This window comes from Equus caballus, chromosome 25 (assembly GCF_041296265.1).
Source record: "Equus caballus isolate H_3958 breed thoroughbred chromosome 25, TB-T2T, whole genome shotgun sequence".
Classification (NCBI taxonomy): domain Eukaryota; kingdom Metazoa; phylum Chordata; class Mammalia; order Perissodactyla; family Equidae; genus Equus; species Equus caballus.
Window position 1 is genome coordinate 971,208 of NC_091708.1, and position 13,933 is coordinate 985,140.

Consider the following 13,933-nt stretch of genomic DNA (forward strand, 5'->3'; position numbering starts at 1 on the left):
CTACTTTGCCCTAGAGCTGAAAGGCACAACGTGCAGGCTTCTTTCCAAAGGGCGAGTTGGGCCCCACAGCATCTTGCTTCCAGCTCTTTGGGAAGCTAAGAAACAACTCGCTCTGCACAGTGCTCTTACAGCCTACCGGGAACATGTCTTCCAAAGGCCTGTGAAACGCAGTTTCTTTGCAGGCCTGATCTGGCTGAAGTAGCACTTCTGCTCTGGGTGTGCTACTTTGCCCTAGAGCTGAAAGGCACAACGTGCAGGCTTCTTTCCAAAGGGCGAGTTGGGCCCCACAGCATCTTGCTTCCAGCTCTTTGGGAAGCTAAGAAACAACTCGCTCTGCACAGTGCTCTTACGGCCTAGTGGGAACATCTCTTCCAACGGCCTGTGAAACGCAGTTTCTTTGCAGGCCTGATCTGGCTGAAGTAGGACTTCTGCTCTGGGTGTGCTACTTTGCCCTAGAGCTGAAAGGCACAACGTGCAGGCTTCTTTCCAAAGGGCGAGTTGGGCCCCACAGCATCTTGCTTCCAGCTCTTTGGGAAGCTAAGAAACAACTCGCTCTGAACAGTGCTCTTACAGCCTAGTGGGAACATCTCTTCCAAAGGCCTGTGAAACGCAGTTTCTTTGCAGGCCTGATCTGGCTGAAGTAGCACTTCTGCTCTGGGTGTGCTACTTTGCCCTAGAGCTGAAAGGCACAACGTGCAGGCTTCTTTCCAAAGGGCGAGTTGGGCCCCACAGCATCTTGCTTCCAGCTCTTTGGGAAGCTAAGAAACAACTCGCTCTGCACAGTGCTCTTACAGCCTAGTGGGAACATCTCTTCCAAAGGCCTGTGAAACGCAGTTTCTTTGCAGGCATGATCTGGCTGAAGTAGCACTTCTGCTCTGGGTGTGCTACTTTGCCCTAGAGCTGAAAGGCACAACGTGCAGGCTTCTTTCCAAAGGGCGAGTTGGGCCCCACAGCATCTTGCTTCCAGCTCTTTGGGAAGCTAAGAAACAACTCGCTCTGCAAAGTGCTCTTACAGCCTATGGGAAACATCACTTCCAAAGGCCTGTGAAACGCAGTTTCTTTGCAGGCGTGATCTGGCTGAAGTAGGACTTCTGCTCTGGGTGTGCTACTTTGCCCTAGAGCTGAAAGGCACAACGTGCAGGCTTCTTTCCAAAGGGCGAGTTGGGCCCCACAGCATCTTGCTTCCAGCTCTTTGGGAAGCTAAGAAACAACTCGCTCTGAACAGTGCTCTCACAGCCTAGTGGGAACATCTCTTCCAAAGGCCTGTGAAACGCAGTTTCTTTGCAGGCCTGATCTGGCTGAAGTAGCACTTCTGCTCTGGGTGTGCTACTTTGCCCTAGAGCTGAAAGGCACAACGTGCAGGCTTCTTTCCAAAGGGCGAGTTGGGCCCCACAGCATCTTGCTTCCAGCTCTTTGGGAAGCTAAGAAACAACTCGCTCTGCACAGTGCTCTTACAGCCTACCGGGAACATCTCTTCCAAAGGCCTGTGAAACGCAGTTTCTTTGCAGGCCTGATCTGGCTGAAGTAGGACTTCTGCTCTGGGTGTGCTACTTTGCCCTAGAGCTGAAAGGCACAACGTGCAGGCTTCTTTCCAAAGGGCGAGTTGGGCCCCACAGCATCTTGCTTCCAGCTCTTTGGGAAGCTAAGAAACAACTCGCTCTGCACAGTGCTCTTACAGCCTACCGGGAACATGTCTTCCAAAGGCCTGTGAAACGCAGTTTCTTTGCAGGCCTGATCTGGCTGAAGTAGCACTTCTGCTCTGGGTGTGCTACTTTGCCCTAGAGCTGAAAGGCACAACGTGCAGGCTTCTTTACAAAGGGCGAGTTGGGCCCCACAGCATCTTGCTTCCAGCTCTTTGGGAAGCTAAGAAACAGCTCGCTCTGCACAGTGCTCTTACAGCCTACCGGGAACATCTCTTCCAACGGCCTGTGAAACGCAGTTTGTTTGCAGGCCTGATCTGGCTGAAGTAGGACTTCTGCTCTGGGTGTGCTACTTTGCCCTAGAGCTGAAAGGCACAACGAGCAGGCTTCTTTCCAAAGGGCGAGTTGGGCCCCACAGCATCTTGCTTCCAGCTCTTTGGGAAGCTAAGAAACAACTCGCTCTGAACAGTGCTCTTACAGCCTAGTGGGAACATCTCTTCCAAAGGCCTGTGAAACGCAGTTTCTTTGCAGGCCTGTTCTGGCTGAAGTAGCACTTCTGCTCTGGGTGTGCTACTTTGCCCTAGAGCTGAAAGGCACAACGTGCAGGCTTCTTTCCAAAGGGCGAGTTGGGCCCCACAGCATCTTGCTTCCAGCTCTTTGGGAAGCTAAGAAACAACTCGCTCTGCACAGTGCTCTTACAGCCTACGGGGAACATCACTTCCAAAGGCCTGTGAAACGCAGTTTCTTTGCAGGCCTGATCTGGCTGAAGTAGGACTTCTGCTCTGGGTGTGCTACTTTGCCCTAGAGCTGAAAGGCACAACGTGCAGGCTTCTTTCCAAAGGGCGAGTTGGGCCCCACAGCATCTTGCTTCCAGCTCTTTGGGAAGCTAAGAAACAACTCGCTCTGCACAGTGCTCTTACAGCCTAGTGGGAACATCTCTTCCAAAGGCCTGTGAAACGCAATTTCTTTGCAGGCCTGATCTGGCTGAAGTAGGACTTCTGCTCTGGGTGTGCTACTTTGCCCTAGAGCTGAAAGGCACAACGTGCAGGCTTCTTTCCAAAGGGCGAGTTGGGCCCCACAGCATCTTGCTTCCAGCTCTTTGGGAAGCTAAGAAACAACTCGCTCTGCACAGTGCTCTTACAGCCTACCGGGAACATGTCTTCCAAAGGCCTGTGAAACGCAGCTTCTTTGCAGGCCTGATCTGGCTGAAGTAGCACTTCTGCTCTGGGTGTGCTACTTTGCCCTAGAGCTGAAAGGCACAACGTGCAGGCTTCTTTCCAAAGGGCGAGTTGGGCCCCACAGCATCTTGCTTCCAGGTCTTTGGGAAGCTAAGAAACAACTCGCTCTGCACAGTGCTCTTACAGCCTACCGGGAACATCTCTTCCAAAGGCCTGTGAAACGCAGTTTCTTTGCAGGCCTGATCTGGCTGAAGTAGCACTTCTGCTCTGGGTGTGCTACTTTGCCCTAGAGCTGAAAGGCACAACGTGCAGGCTTCTTTCCAAAGGGCGAGTTGGGCCCCACAGCATCTTGCTTCCAGCTCTTTGGGAAGCTAAGAAACAACTCGCTCGGCACAGTGCTCTTACAGCCTAGTGGGAACATCTCTTCCAACGGCCTGTGAAACGCAGTTTCTTTGCAGGCCTGATCTGGCTGAAGTAGGACTTCTGCTCTGGGTGTGCTACTTTGCCCTAGAGCTGAAAGGCACAACGTGCAGGCTTCTTTCCAAAGGGCGAGTTGGGCCCCACAGCATCTTGCTTCCAGCTCTTTGGGAAGCTAAGAAACAACTCGCTCTGAACAGTGCTCTTACAGCCTAGTGGGAACATCTCTTCCAAAGACCTGTGAAACGCAGTTTCTTTGCAGGCCTGATCTGGCTGAAGTAGGACTTCTGCTCTGGGTGTGCTACTTTGCCCTAGAGCTGAAAGGCACAACGTGCAGGCTTCTTTCCAAAGGGCGAGTTGGGCCCCACAGCATCTTGCTTCCTGCTCTTTGGGAAGCTAAGAAACAACTCGCTCTGCACAGTGCTCTTACAGCCTACCGGGAACATGTCTTCCAAAGGCCTGTGAAACGCAGTTTCTTTGCAGGCCTGATCTGGCTGAAGTAGGACTTCTGCTCTGGGTGTGCTACTTTGCCCTAGAGCTGAAAGGCACAACGTGCAGGCTTCTTTCCAAAGGGCGAGTTGGGCCCCACAGCATCTTGCTTCCAGCTCTTTGGGAAGCTAAGAAACAACTCGCTCTGAACAGTGCTCTCACAGCCTAGTGGGAACATCTCTTCCAAAGGCCTGTGAAACGCAGTTTCTTTGCAGGCCTGTTCTGGCTGAAGTAGCACTTCTGCTCTGGGTGTGCTACTTTGCCCTAGAGCTGAAAGGCACAACGTGCAGGCTTCTTTCCAAAGGGCGAGTTGGGCCCCACAGCATCTTGCTTCCAGCTCTTTGGGAAGCTAAGAAACAACTCGCTCTGCACAGTGCTCTTACAGCCTACGGGGAACATCACTTCCAAAGGCCTGTGAAACGCAGTTTCTTTGCAGGCCTGATCTGGCTGAAGTAGGACTTCTGCTCTGGGTGTGCTACTTTGCCCTAGAGCTGAAAGGCACAACGTGCAGGCTTCTTTCCAAAGGGCGAGTTGGGCCCCACAGCATCTTGCTTCCAGCTCTTTGGGAAGCTAAGAAACAACTCGCTCTGCACAGTGCTCTTACAGCCTAGTGGGAACATCTCTTCCAAAGGCCTGTGAAACGCAATTTCTTTGCAGGCCTGATCTGGCTGAAGTAGGACTTCTGCTCTGGGTGTGCTACTTTGCCCTAGAGCTGAAAGGCACAACGTGCAGGCTTCTTTCCAAAGGGCGAGTTGGGCCCCACAGCATCTTGCTTCCAGCTCTTTGGGAAGCTAAGAAACAACTCGCTCTGCACAGTGCTCTTACAGCCTACCGGGAACATGTCTTCCAAAGGCCTGTGAAACGCAGCTTCTTTGCAGGCCTGATCTGGCTGAAGTAGCACTTCTGCTCTGGGTGTGCTACTTTGCCCTAGAGCTGAAAGGCACAACGTGCAGGCTTCTTTCCAAAGGGCGAGTTGGGCCCCACAGCATCTTGCTTCCAGGTCTTTGGGAAGCTAAGAAACAACTCGCTCTGCACAGTGCTCTTACAGCCTACCGGGAACATCTCTTCCAAAGGCCTGTGAAACGCAGTTTCTTTGCAGGCCTGATCTGGCTGAAGTAGCACTTCTGCTCTGGGTGTGCTACTTTGCCCTAGAGCTGAAAGGCACAACGTGCAGGCTTCTTTCCAAAGGGCGAGTTGGGCCCCACAGCATCTTGCTTCCAGCTCTTTGGGAAGCTAAGAAACAACTCGCTCGGCACAGTGCTCTTACAGCCTAGTGGGAACATCTCTTCCAACGGCCTGTGAAACGCAGTTTCTTTGCAGGCCTGATCTGGCTGAAGTAGGACTTCTGCTCTGGGTGTGCTACTTTGCCCTAGAGCTGAAAGGCACAACGTGCAGGCTTCTTTCCAAAGGGCGAGTTGGGCCCCACAGCATCTTGCTTCCAGCTCTTTGGGAAGCTAAGAAACAACTCGCTCTGCACAGTGCTCTTACAGCCTAGTGGGAACATCTCTTCCAAAGGCCTGTGAAACGCAGTTTCTTTGCAGGCCTGATCTGGCTGAAGTAGGACTTCTGCTCTGGGTGTGCTACTTTGCCCTAGAGCTGAAAGGCACAACGTGCAGGCTTCTTTCCAAAGGGCGAGTTGGGCCCCACAGCATCTTGCTTCCTGCTCTTTGGGAAGCTAAGAAACAACTCGCTCTGCACAGTGCTCTTACAGCCTACCGGGAACATGTCTTCCAAAGGCCTGTGAAACGCAGTTTCTTTGCAGGCCTGATCTGGCTGAAGTAGGACTTCTGCTCTGGGTGTGCTACTTTGCCCTAGAGCTGAAAGGCACAACGTGCAGGCTTCTTTCCAAAGGGCGAGTTGGGCCCCACAGCATCTTGCTTCCAGCTCTTTGGGAAGCTAAGAAACAACTCGCTCTGAACAGTGCTCTCACAGCCTAGTGGGAACATCTCTTCCAAAGGCCTGTGAAACGCAGTTTCTTTGCAGGCCTGATCTGGCTGAAGTAGCACTTCTGCTCTGGGTGTGCTACTTTGCCCTAGAGCTGAAAGGCACAACGTGCAGGCTTCTTTCCAAAGGGCGAGTTGGGCCCCACAGCATCTTGCTTCCAGCTCTTTGGGAAGCTAAGAAACAACTCGCTCTGCACAGTGCTCTTACAGCCTACGGGGAACATCACTTCCAAAGGCCTGTGAAACGCAGTTTCTTTGCAGGCCTGATCTGGCTGAAGTAGGACTTCTGCTCTGGGTGTGCTACTTTGCCCTAGAGCTGAAAGGCACAACGTGCAGGCTTCTTTCCAAAGGGCGAGTTGGGCCCCACAGCATCTTGCTTCCAGCTCTTTGGGAAGCTAAGAAACAACTCGCTCTGCACAGTGCTCTTACAGCCTAGTGGGAACATCTCTTCCAAAGGCCTGTGAAACGCAATTTCTTTGCAGGCCTGATCTGGCTGAAGTAGGACTTCTGCTCTGGGTGTGCTACTTTGCCCTAGAGCTGAAAGGCACAACGTGCAGGCTTCTTTCCAAAGGGCGAGTTGGGCCCCACAGCATCTTGCTTCCAGCTCTTTGGGAAGCTAAGAAACAACTCGCTCTGCACAGTGCTCTTACAGCCTACCGGGAACATGTCTTCCAAAGGCCTGTGAAACGCAGCTTCTTTGCAGGCCTGATCTGGCTGAAGTAGCACTTCTGCTCTGGGTGTGCTACTTTGCCCTAGAGCTGAAAGGCACAACGTGCAGGCTTCTTTCCAAAGGGCGAGTTGGGCCCCACAGCATCTTGCTTCCAGGTCTTTGGGAAGCTAAGAAACAACTCGCTCTGCACAGTGCTCTTACAGCCTACCGGGAACATCTCTTCCAAAGGCCTGTGAAACGCAGTTTCTTTGCAGGCCTGATCTGGCTGAAGTAGCACTTCTGCTCTGGGTGTGCTACTTTGCCCTAGAGCTGAAAGGCACAACGTGCAGGCTTCTTTCCAAAGGGCGAGTTGGGCCCCACAGCATCTTGCTTCCAGCTCTTTGGGAAGCTAAGAAACAACTCGCTCGGCACAGTGCTCTTACAGCCTAGTGGGAACATCTCTTCCAACGGCCTGTGAAACGCAGTTTCTTTGCAGGCCTGATCTGGCTGAAGTAGGACTTCTGCTCTGGGTGTGCTACTTTGCCCTAGAGCTGAAAGGCACAACGTGCAGGCTTCTTTCCAAAGGGCGAGTTGGGCCCCACAGCATCTTGCTTCCAGCTCTTTGGGAAGCTAAGAAACAACTCGCTCTGAACAGTGCTCTTACAGCCTAGTGGGAACATCTCTTCCAAAGACCTGTGAAACGCAGTTTCTTTGCAGGCCTGATCTGGCTGAAGTAGGACTTCTGCTCTGGGTGTGCTACTTTGCCCTAGAGCTGAAAGGCACAACGTGCAGGCTTCTTTCCAAAGGGCGAGTTGGGCCCCACAGCATCTTGCTTCCTGCTCTTTGGGAAGCTAAGAAACAACTCGCTCTGCACAGTGCTCTTACAGCCTACCGGGAACATGTCTTCCAAAGGCCTGTGAAACGCAGTTTCTTTGCAGGCCTGATCTGGCTGAAGTAGGACTTCTGCTCTGGGTGTGCTACTTTGCCCTAGAGCTGAAAGGCACAACGTGCAGGCTTCTTTCCAAAGGGCGAGTTGGGCCCCACAGCATCTTGCTTCCAGCTCTTTGGGAAGCTAAGAAACAACTCGCTCTGAACAGTGCTCTCACAGCCTAGTGGGAACATCTCTTCCAAAGGCCTGTGAAACGCAGTTTCTTTGCAGGCCTGTTCTGGCTGAAGTAGCACTTCTGCTCTGGGTGTGCTACTTTGCCCTAGAGCTGAAAGGCACAACGTGCAGGCTTCTTTCCAAAGGGCGAGTTGGGCCCCACAGCATCTTGCTTCCAGCTCTTTGGGAAGCTAAGAAACAACTCGCTCTGCACAGTGCTCTTACAGCCTACGGGGAACATCACTTCCAAAGGCCTGTGAAACGCAGTTTCTTTGCAGGCCTGATCTGGCTGAAGTAGGACTTCTGCTCTGGGTGTGCTACTTTGCCCTAGAGCTGAAAGGCACAACGTGCAGGCTTCTTTCCAAAGGGCGAGTTGGGCCCCACAGCATCTTGCTTCCAGCTCTTTGGGAAGCTAAGAAACAACTCGCTCTGCACAGTGCTCTTACAGCCTAGTGGGAACATCTCTTCCAAAGGCCTGTGAAACGCAATTTCTTTGCAGGCCTGATCTGGCTGAAGTAGGACTTCTGCTCTGGGTGTGCTACTTTGCCCTAGAGCTGAAAGGCACAACGTGCAGGCTTCTTTCCAAAGGGCGAGTTGGGCCCCACAGCATCTTGCTTCCAGCTCTTTGGGAAGCTAAGAAACAACTCGCTCTGCACAGTGCTCTTACAGCCTACCGGGAACATGTCTTCCAAAGGCCTGTGAAACGCAGCTTCTTTGCAGGCCTGATCTGGCTGAAGTAGCACTTCTGCTCTGGGTGTGCTACTTTGCCCTAGAGCTGAAAGGCACAACGTGCAGGCTTCTTTCCAAAGGGCGAGTTGGGCCCCACAGCATCTTGCTTCCAGGTCTTTGGGAAGCTAAGAAACAACTCGCTCTGCACAGTGCTCTTACAGCCTACCGGGAACATCTCTTCCAAAGGCCTGTGAAACGCAGTTTCTTTGCAGGCCTGATCTGGCTGAAGTAGCACTTCTGCTCTGGGTGTGCTACTTTGCCCTAGAGCTGAAAGGCACAACGTGCAGGCTTCTTTCCAAAGGGCGAGTTGGGCCCCACAGCATCTTGCTTCCAGCTCTTTGGGAAGCTAAGAAACAACTCGCTCGGCACAGTGCTCTTACAGCCTAGTGGGAACATCTCTTCCAACGGCCTGTGAAACGCAGTTTCTTTGCAGGCCTGATCTGGCTGAAGTAGGACTTCTGCTCTGGGTGTGCTACTTTGCCCTAGAGCTGAAAGGCACAACGTGCAGGCTTCTTTCCAAAGGGCGAGTTGGGCCCCACAGCATCTTGCTTCCAGCTCTTTGGGAAGCTAAGAAACAACTCGCTCTGCACAGTGCTCTTACAGCCTAGTGGGAACATCTCTTCCAAAGGCCTGTGAAACGCAGTTTCTTTGCAGGCCTGATCTGGCTGAAGTAGGACTTCTGCTCTGGGTGTGCTACTTTGCCCTAGAGCTGAAAGGCACAACGTGCAGGCTTCTTTCCAAAGGGCGAGTTGGGCCCCACAGCATCTTGCTTCCTGCTCTTTGGGAAGCTAAGAAACAACTCGCTCTGCACAGTGCTCTTACAGCCTACCGGGAACATGTCTTCCAAAGGCCTGTGAAACGCAGTTTCTTTGCAGGCCTGATCTGGCTGAAGTAGGACTTCTGCTCTGGGTGTGCTACTTTGCCCTAGAGCTGAAAGGCACAACGTGCAGGCTTCTTTCCAAAGGGCGAGTTGGGCCCCACAGCATCTTGCTTCCAGCTCTTTGGGAAGCTAAGAAACAACTCGCTCTGAACAGTGCTCTCACAGCCTAGTGGGAACATCTCTTCCAAAGGCCTGTGAAACGCAGTTTCTTTGCAGGCCTGATCTGGCTGAAGTAGCACTTCTGCTCTGGGTGTGCTACTTTGCCCTAGAGCTGAAAGGCACAACGTGCAGGCTTCTTTCCAAAGGGCGAGTTGGGCCCCACAGCATCTTGCTTCCAGCTCTTTGGGAAGCTAAGAAACAACTCGCTCTGCACAGTGCTCTTACAGCCTAGTGGGAACATGTCTTCCAAAGGCCTGTGAAACGCAGTTTCTTTGCAGGCCTGATCTGGCTGAAGTAGGACTTCTGCTCTGGGTGTGCTACTTTGCCCTAGAGCTGAAAGGCACAACGTGCAGGTTTCTTTCCAAAGGGCGAGTTGGGCCCCACAGCATCTTGCTTCCAGCTCTTTGGGAAGCTAAGAAACAACTCGCTCTGCACAGTGCTCTTACAGCCTACCGGGAACATGTCTTCCAAAGGCCTGTGAAACGCAGTTTCTTTGCAGGTCTGATCTGGCTGAAGTAGGACTTCTGCTCTGGGTGTGCTACTTTGCCCTAGACCTGAAAGGCACAACGTGCAGGCTTCTTTCCAAAGGGCGAGTTGGGCCCCACAGCATCTTGCTTCCAGCTCTTTGGGAAGCTAAGAAACAACTCGCTCTGCACAGTGCTCTTGGAGCCTACCGGGAACATCTCTTCCAAAGGCCTGTGAAACGCAGTTTCTTAGAAGGCCTGATCTGGCTGAAGTAGCACTTCTGCTCTGGGTGTGCTACTTTGCCCTAGAGCTGAAAGGCACAACGTGCAGGCTTCTTTCCAAAGGGCGAGTTGGGCCCCACAGCATCTTGCTTCCAGCTCTTTGGGAAGCTAAGAAACAACTCGCTCTGCACAGTGCGCTTACAGCCTAGTGGGAACATCTCTTCCAACGGCCCGTGAAACGCAGTTTCTTTGCAGGCCTGATCTGGCTGAAGTAGGACTTCTGCTCTGGGTGTGCTACTTTGCCCTAGAGCTGAAAGGCACAACGTGCAGGCTTCTTTCCAAAGGGCGAGTTGGGCCCCACAGCATCTTGCTTCCAGCTCTTTGGGAAGCTAAGAAACAACTCGCTCTGAACAGTGCTCTTACAGCCTAGTGGGAACATCTCTTCCAAAGGCCTGTGAAACGCAGTTTCTTTGAAGGCCTGATCTGGCTGAAGTAGCACTTCTGCTCTGGGTGTGCTACTTTGCCCTAGAGCTGAAAGGCACAACGTGCAGGCTTCTTTCCAAAGGGCGAGTTGGGCCCCACAGCATCTTGCTTCCAGCTCTTTGGGAAGCTAAGAAACAACTCGCTCTGCACAGTGCTCTTACAGCCTAGTGGGAACATCTCTTCCAAAGGCCTGTGAAACGCAGTTTCTTTGCAGGCCTGATCTGGCTGAAGTAGCACTTCTGCTCTGGGTGTGCTACTTTGCCCTAGAGCTGAAAGGCACAACGTGCAGGTTTCTTTCCAAAGGGCGAGTTGGGCCCCACAGCATCTTGCTTCCAGCTCTTTGGGAAGCTAAGAAACAACTCGCTCTGCACAGTGCTCTTACAGCCTACCGGGAACATGTCTTCCAAAGGCCTGTGAAACGCAGTTTCTTTGCAGGTCTGATCTGGCTGAAGTAGGACTTCTGCTCTGGGTGTGCTACTTTGCCCTAGACCTGAAAGGCACAACGTGCAGGCTTCTTTCCAAAGGGCGAGTTGGGCCCCACAGCATCTTGCTTCCAGCTCTTTGGGAAGCTAAGAAACAACTCGCTCTGCACAGTGCTCTTGGAGCCTACCGGGAACATCTCTTCCAAAGTCCTGTGAAACGCAGTTTCTTAGAAGGCCTGATCTGGCTGAAGTAGCACTTCTGCTCTGGGTGTGCTACTTTGCCCTAGAGCTGAAAGGCACAACGTGCAGGCTTCTTTCCAAAGGGCGAGTTGGGCCCCACAGCATCTTGCTTCCAGCTCTTTGGGAAGCTAAGAAACAACTCGCTCTGCACAGTGCTCTTACAGCCTAGTGGGAAAATCTCTTCCAAAGGCCCGTGAAACGCAGTTTCTTTGCAGGCCTGATCTGGCTGAAGTAGCACTTCTGCTCTGGGTGTGCTACTTTGCCCTAGAGCTGAAAGGCACAACGTGCAGGCTTCTTTCCAAAGGGCGAGTTGGGCCCCACAGCATCTTGCTTCCAGCTCTTTGGGAAGCTAAGAAACAACTCGCTCTGCACAGTGCTCTTACGGCCTAGTGGGAACATCTCTTCCAACGGCCTGTGAAACGCAGTTTCTTTGCAGGCCTGATCTGGCTGAAGTAGGACTTCTGCTCTGGGTGTGCTACTTTGCCCTAGAGCTGAAAGGCACAACGTGCAGGCTTCTTTCCAAAGGGCGAGTTGGGCCCCACAGCATCTTGCTTCCAGCTCTTTGGGAAGCTAAGAAACAACTCGCTCTGAACAGTGCTCTTACAGCCTAGTGGGAACATCTCTTCCAAAGGCCTGTGAAACGCAGTTTCTTTGCAGGCCTGATCTGGCTGAAGTAGCACTTCTGCTCTGGGTGTGCTACTTTGCCCTAGAGCTGAAAGGCACAACGTGCAGGCTTCTTTCCAAAGGGCGAGTTGGGCCCCACAGCATCTTGCTTCCAGCTCTTTGGGAAGCTAAGAAACAACTCGCTCTGCACAGTGCTCTTACAGCCTAGTGGGAACATCTCTTCCAAAGGCCTGTGAAACGCAGTTTCTTTGCAGGCATGATCTGGCTGAAGTAGCACTTCTGCTCTGGGTGTGCTACTTTGCCCTAGAGCTGAAAGGCACAACGTGCAGGCTTCTTTCCAAAGGGCGAGTTGGGCCCCACAGCATCTTGCTTCCAGCTCTTTGGGAAGCTAAGAAACAACTCGCTCTGCAAAGTGCTCTTACAGCCTATGGGAAACATCACTTCCAAAGGCCTGTGAAACGCAGTTTCTTTGCAGGCGTGATCTGGCTGAAGTAGGACTTCTGCTCTGGGTGTGCTACTTTGCCCTAGAGCTGAAAGGCACAACGTGCAGGCTTCTTTCCAAAGGGCGAGTTGGGCCCCACAGCATCTTGCTTCCAGCTCTTTGGGAAGCTAAGAAACAACTCGCTCTGAACAGTGCTCTCACAGCCTAGTGGGAACATCTCTTCCAAAGGCCTGTGAAACGCAGTTTCTTTGCAGGCCTGATCTGGCTGAAGTAGCACTTCTGCTCTGGGTGTGCTACTTTGCCCTAGAGCTGAAAGGCACAACGTGCAGGCTTCTTTCCAAAGGGCGAGTTGGGCCCCACAGCATCTTGCTTCCAGCTCTTTGGGAAGCTAAGAAACAACTCGCTCTGCACAGTGCTCTTACAGCCTACCGGGAACATCTCTTCCAAAGGCCTGTGAAACGCAGTTTCTTTGCAGGCCTGATCTGGCTGAAGTAGGACTTCTGCTCTGGGTGTGCTACTTTGCCCTAGAGCTGAAAGGCACAACGTGCAGGCTTCTTTCCAAAGGGCGAGTTGGGCCCCACAGCATCTTGCTTCCAGCTCTTTGGGAAGCTAAGAAACAACTCGCTCTGCACAGTGCTCTTACAGCCTACCGGGAACATGTCTTCCAAAGGCCTGTGAAACGCAGTTTCTTTGCAGGCCTGATCTGGCTGAAGTAGCACTTCTGCTCTGGGTGTGCTACTTTGCCCTAGAGCTGAAAGGCACAACGTGCAGGCTTCTTTCCAAAGGGCGAGTTGGGCCCCACAGCATCTTGCTTCCAGCTCTTTGGGAAGCTAAGAAACAACTCGCTCTGCACAGTGCTCTTACAGCCTACCGGGAACATGTCTTCCAAAGGCCTGTGAAACGCAGTTTCTTTGCAGGCCTGATCTGGCTGAAGTAGCACTTCTGCTCTGGGTGTGCTACTTTGCCCTAGAGCTGAAAGGCACAACGTGCAGGCTTCTTTCCAAAGGGCGAGTTGGGCCCCACAGCATCTTGCTTCCAGCTCTTTGGGAAGCTAAGAAACAACTCGCTCTGAACAGTGCTCTCACAGCCTAGTGGGAACATCTCTTCCAAAGGCCTGTGAAACGCAGTTTCTTTGCAGGCCTGATCTGGCTGAAGTAGCACTTCTGCTCTGGGTGTGCTACTTTGCCCTAGAGCTGAAAGGCACAACGTGCAGGCTTCTTTCCAAAGGGCGAGTTGGGCCCCACAGCATCTTGCTTCCAGCTCTTTGGGAAGCTAAGAAACAACTCGCTCTGCACAGTGCGCTTACAGCCTAGTGGGAACATCTCTTCCAACGGCCTGTGAAACGCAGTTTCTTTGCAGGCCTGATCTGGCTGAAGTAGGACTTCTGCTCTGGGTGTGCTACTTTGCCCTAGAGCTGAAAGGCACAACGTGCAGGCTTCTTTCCAAAGGGCGAGTTGGGCCCCACAGCATCTTGCTTCCAGCTCTTTGGGAAGCTAAGAAACAACTCGCTCTGAACAGTGCTCTTACAGCCTAGTGGGAACATCTCTTCCAAAGGCCTGTGAAACGCAGTTTCTTTGAAGGCCTGATCTGGCTGAAGTAGCACTTCTGCTCTGGGTGTGCTACTTTGCCCTAGAGCTGAAAGGCACAACGTGCAGGCTTCTTTCCAAAGGGCGAGTTGGGCCCCACAGCATCTTGCTTCCAGCTCTTTGGGAAGCTAAGAAACAACTCGCTCTGCACAGTGCTCTTACAGCCTAGTGGGAACATCTCTTCCAAAGGCCTGTGAAACGCAGTTTCTTTGCAGGCCTGATCTGGCTGAAGTAGGACTTCTGCTCTGGGTGTGCTACTTTGCC